Genomic DNA, 6,025 nt, shown 5'->3' with positions numbered 1-6,025 from the left:
TTTACTATTTTGGGCATTAGCCTGTAATTAAATAAAACAGAGGCTACATCGCAACTACATTTTAGTTTCAAACCGGCACCGACATCAAGGATCCAATGGGTTTCTAATAGGGTAAGATAATCCTTTATTAGTCCCACAATGGGGGAAACGATGCAATGGTAAGAGTGGGACAAACTGGTGGCATCAATAGGAAATCCTCCATAGACCAGACCGTCTCATTTCGGACGTAGGTTGCGTCCTCCGAAGGCGGCGACACAGCAATAAACGATCTAACAGTGAGAGAAAATAATATATCAGTGAACAATGTCGAATATATTTATCTGATAATGTGTCTATATGTTTACTTCAGTAGTATTTTAAATGCAGGACTTTTAACTGCAATGGAGTAAGTTGCTACACTGGGACTTTAACCTGAATACAGGATCTGAGTGATGTTAAGTAATCGTTTATTAATTGAAAAAGTTGTAAAAATGTGTATAACACTGACATTTCTGTTATAATAGGAGAAGTATATGAAGTGATTTAACAAAAGATCATATATTATTATATGCACATTATTAAAATACATTAACAGCGTCAGTAAAGGTTTAGATATTGTTCCACGGTCTTGAGGTGAGAAATAAGAGGTTGATGAAGGAGCAGCAGACATGTAACAGATCCGTTGGCAATTCAAACACAGGACGGCCGGAGCAGTTATGTAAATGGGACCAGTTCTGCCAGTGCGGCAGGTTTCATGTGGCCAAATGTTTGTCAAGCAGACGCCGTGAGGTTCCTTGTCTTACTGAGCGTTTTCATGTCTCTTTTTCTTCAGTACAGAGTGAATGAGTCGGTTGCGTCACCAAACACCGGAGGGATTACCGAGAAGATGATTCACACCATCAAAACTGAAAGTGATTAGATCAGAGATTTGGGAGTTTGTTGTAATGACATGTTAGTGATGTTGATCAGGGAACAATGAAGCAGCATTACCTGGAAGTGAGGCTGCTTCCTGGAATGACTCAGTGTTTATGACTCTAGTACATTCACATGTTACCAATTAGTTTTTTTTCGTCACAAGCTCACTGACAACACTGTGGACGATGTAGGATGAAGGTCAAGCTGAGCAAAGTGTGGGACCGTGACCCTTTAGGCCCAGGTTCATGTCTTAGATCCCACGTGTGGTTGGGTTTTAGCAACTGACGCTCTTTGGTTAAGGGTTCGGTAATGATCGTGGTTTTAGTTAAAGGTTAGTAATCGTTTCGTCTTGTTCTCAAAGTCGTTTCAGATTCACCACGTATCTCTAGAACCTCGACCCAGTGCTTTGACCATTTAATGTTTCAATGAAATTAGAAAAGTTTCATTACACTTTCATTGCTACAAGTGGATTTTTTTTTTCTTCATCTATCCATCCATCAATCATCCATTATCCAACCATCAATACATCAATCCATTATCCATTATCCATCCATCCAACCATAATCTACCACTTATCCTTCATGGGTTACAAGGGAGCTAGAGCCAATCCCAGCTCACATTAGGCCTGAAGTGGGTCACACTCTAGACAAGTCTCTAGTCCATCACAGGGTCGACATATAGAGACAAAACACATTCCCACTCACATTCACAGGGGCAGGAAGCCGGAGCACCTGGAGAAAACCAACACAGACACAAGGAGAACATGTAAACTCCACAGAGAAAGGCCCACCAGCAAACCTTCGGGTTCGAACCCAGAACCTTCTTGCTGTGTGTCATCAATACCGGTTATTTCTTAATTGTGTTGTCCCAGCAAACCGGGAGCAGGTGCATGTTAAAACGATTGCTGCTGATTAAATGTTTATAGATGTTACAAGCCTTTTATTATTCATTTCAATGTTCAACAGGGTTTGAAAAGAAACAGGTTTTACAAAAATGTTCTACCTTTTTGCGAGATCGTTAGATGAACTGTCTTCCTTTGTAAATGTCAGCCCGTGGAAAACATGACAGACTGTAGTGTTGTGTGTGCGTGTGTCTCTGTGTGTTCAAAGATCACACACATGTTGTGAGATGTCAAACGTTGATGTAAAACACAGTCAAGTGGTTAAACCCCCCTCTTTTCTTTCTTTTTCTGCTCAGCATGGAAACTGTGACTGATAGTGGTGCGATACTCGCTGTCCCAGATCAAAAAACCCAAAAACCACTTCCTGTCTGCAGCAAGGTGCAGCCTCAATGTCACATTCAGAGCAGCACAGGAAGAGCTCGACCTTATGTAACCGTGGAAACCAGTCGTCATACATACATTCATTTATCCAAGACTCAGGAGACTGTGTTTGAATTACAAATGAGCCTATTTGCTAATTGCTGTTTTTAGTCTTTAATATGCAAAAGACTGCCCCCCGCGCTCCCAGAGGTACTTCATCCCATCTGGCCTCCAACTTAACATCTCTCTGTCAACGCTGAGGATTTCAGAAAGAGAAGAAATGTTGCTGCCGACAGTTTCTGAGAGGGAACGGCACAGATGGGCCCACTGCAGACTCAACAGCTTGAAAAGCAACATGTCCAGCATGTCCAACTGCCAAAGATTCAACAGCCTGTCAACCTATGGCCGTTTACTTGCTGCATATTTATCAGCCTCCCGTCCATTGCTGTGTAACGCTCGGCTTCAAACGTCTCCCGAAATTCATCTGATTTTTCTCTTTTGCCGTCGTTTTAAATCCATTTTGTTCGCTTCACTCGACAATTTAATTGAATGAGCAAGATCTTAATCGAGCTCTGACACAGCTTCAGTGTAACACGCAGTTCGTGATTAACGCTGGAACTCTGTGACCGTCACTGTACAAACTGTCTGAGCTGCAAGAGCCCAGAAAACAGACGACACAAGAAAAGACTGTCAGTCCAGTCTGCCGATGCATTATGGTGCCTCCCTCTGAAACGCTCTCACACCATCACTGCCTTTGTTCTTTTATATTTTATTCACTGGCTAGAAAAACAATTGCATGTCTCCCACTTTTATACAAACTGACAGAATGTGACAAACTTGTTTGACACATATGTTAGTTTTGAAACATCACATGGGGAGAAAACCCTAAAATAGACATGCAGCCGTATATTTGAAGATCTGATAAGACCTGTATGCAGCATGTATATTGTAAACACATCTTGGATTTCATCTAGAGAGAGAGAGAGAGAGAGAGAGAGAGAGAGAGAGAGAGAGAGAGAGAGAGAGAGAGAGAGAGAGAGAGAGAGAGAGAGAGAGAGAGAGAGAGAGAGAGAGAGAGAGAGAGAGAGAGAGAGAGAGAGGTGGGTATTTTTCATCTAAACATGAACATACGAACAAAATATCATGTTTTATGTGTCAAAAAATGAAGCAACTGGCAAATCTATGAGAAAAAGTCTCTTACATTTCATGTTGTGCTACGTTTGGAAACGGGACAACAGAGCATTAAGGAACAATTATTACAGAACAATTAAAATTACATTTATATGACATTACCAGATTAAAGTTCTTTGTTTAACAAGGTAATAAGTCAAAGTTTAACAAAAACATTTCCAACAAAATCTGACACAAAATCTGAGTTAAACTAAATAATTGCCGACAAATCGGTTGATGTTTCCACTGCTCTCGGAATCTCGGGCCACTTGAGTGCGAGCGTATGGTTTTGAGTGAAAGCATTTCAAGATCTGAACATGAAATCAACAAGTTCTGCTCTCAAACTGAAAGACCGGGCTCTGGACCAAAGATAGAAAAACAAACATGGACAAACAACTGTCTCAAACAAATCAGAGAAAGAAAGATGATCTTTACATTACAGAATAAAGACCTAAAGACCGAAATAACATATTAAAAGAAAGAGCCGTCTTAAACCAATAAAACATAGATCAATGTACCCGTGTAGGAAGGCTACATTATATTTGGACATACATTTATAATACATTTCACAAATCATCTTGTGATATCCAACTGCTCTAAAGTCATCCCACAACCCTAAGGGGAGTTCCAGCTGAACTATTATAGAACCGCTGAAATTAGATGATGATCGCAGGCGGTGAAAATTTAAAAGAAGAAAAAAAAGTGTGTGTGTGTGTGTGTGTGTGTGTGTGTGTGTGTGTGTGTGTGTGTGTGTGTGTGTGTGTGTGTGTGTGTGTGTGTGTGTGTGTGTGTGTGTGTGTGTGTGTGTGTGTGTGTGTGTGTGTGTGTGTGTGTGTGTGTGTGTGTGTGTGTGATAAAAGCACACACGTGTCTCTTTAAGTGTTGCCTGTGAGACGAGAGCAGCCAGTATGAGGGATCACCAGGAGAAGTATGGTTTATGCCGAACAATAACAGCTCCATCACTGAACTCATAACAACCCTGTATCCTCCGAGTTGGGCTCGTCTGCTCAGTATTATTCATTCATGTTGGCGTGTCCCTCCGCCGGAGGAGGGGGTGACTCATCCGCACGGTCACTTAGCAACAACCAAATATTGCTCGGTTAACGATGTAAAAGTTTAAACATTCGCCCTCACGTATATACGCTCACGCTTATAGTGCATAGCGTCAGAGATGGGGGGGGTGAACTCGTACGTACGTGTGCACTTGCAATTTTGGTTTTAGCTCATGCTTTGATGAAATATGAGATAATGATCTCGAGAATAGCAAATATTGTCATTCAGCCTGCAGTGGAGGAGGCCCAATTTAATTCTGACCTGACTGCAGAATGGAAGCGTATCATACACATGGATGCTTTTACACGACTCGGGGTATTAGATGATGTCCCCCTGATATTTATACCCATCACCCACAGTGAGAGCCTGTTTATTAAAACGTTATCTTAGAGGTTATAAAGCGAGCTTCTCAGCTGTGACCACCAACCCCCACCCCCCACCCCCCACCCTGAGTACAGCAACTTATCAAAAGTCCTCGCTGCCCTCAACCTCTGAAACAAACACAGGGATAACACAATATAAATAACACCCGCTGCTAATCACGTCTAAATAGCAACTGTCTCTAGGACAGGGGGGTCACCTGCTGCATGGAGAGCCAGGGCCTTTCAGCTCTGCACGGCCAGACGCCCCCAGGTTGACCCTCTGGCGGCAGCTGTCTCTGCGTTTTGGGAATCGGGCTGTATCATATCTGCAGGAAAGACAAGACTGAGACCATGTAAAACAAGTCTGAAATCACAGGACATCCAAAATAAAATACTAGTTCACAATTATCTTGTCTTTTTTTCGTAAATGTGGAACAAAGAGATTTTCAAATCGAAACGGGAGTCACTGTGTTCAGGGTCTTTCCTTTGTCTCCTCAGGGCCACGGGAGCTTCTGTATAAGAGCTCAAGCTTCCTCCTTCCTATGTTAATCTACACGTTAATCTACAGCTCTCGAAAGATGTTTGACTTCAGAGGGAGAGAGACTGAAAGTGCATAGAAAAACCCTTTTAATAGTGAATAGACGTTCAACTTAAACAATGTGAGTCAACAAATGTAAGTTTTGCCTTAAGTGTGGTTAATATGGAACACACAATATCTTAAAGGGCTTTTACTTAAGGGGCTTTTACACTAAACACTTTGTAAAGGCAAACAGGCCCAACACGTCGGTTCTATTGGTTTAAAGCCATTTCCAAAAGCTAGAGCCGAACATGTTATCGTGCTATTTTGCTATAGATGAAAAATTAATTTGCACACAGTGGAAAGATAGCAGTGATGTTATCTTCCATCATGATAACATCAGACTGAGATCATGACGTGTGTGTGTGTGTGCGTGTGCGTGTGTGCATGCAGATTAACTCAATAATACATAGACAGATTTTCACCAAACCTGGTGGGGATATCACTTGGAAGCGTACCTCCAGATCAAAGGTCAGAGGTCAAGATCCACAAAAACATGGTCAGAAAAACACATTTCCCAAGATATCTCCTCATGTAATCGAGCTGAAAAGACAACCTAAAGCTTCTATTGATCAGAAAAGCAGATCATGATCATATGATAGGAATGATATCATCATGACGTCACTGTCAAATCAGAAAAAGACTATGTGGTATAGTATTACATTAACTTTTGCAACCGACAAGATTAGATACACGATCTAAAGCTCA

General features: G+C 41.6%; 1 long non-coding RNA gene across 1 annotated transcript; it reads right to left on the bottom strand.

Moving 5' to 3' along the window:
• On the bottom strand, window positions 1-2,087 carry LOC118099271. The gene is made up of 3 exons (XR_004694262.1): window positions 1,897-2,087; window positions 1,599-1,625; window positions 1-269 (listed from the first exon to the last, which is right to left on the bottom strand). It is a non-coding gene; the product is annotated as an uncharacterized LOC118099271 (long non-coding RNA).
• Window positions 2,088-6,025: the final 3,938 nt, after the last annotated feature.

The sequence above is a fragment of the Hippoglossus stenolepis genome, chromosome 20, assembly GCF_022539355.2.
Source record: "Hippoglossus stenolepis isolate QCI-W04-F060 chromosome 20, HSTE1.2, whole genome shotgun sequence".
Classification (NCBI taxonomy): domain Eukaryota; kingdom Metazoa; phylum Chordata; class Actinopteri; order Pleuronectiformes; family Pleuronectidae; genus Hippoglossus; species Hippoglossus stenolepis.
Note: the sequence above shows the minus strand (reverse complement) of the source record. Positions and strands in the feature narration are given on the sequence as shown.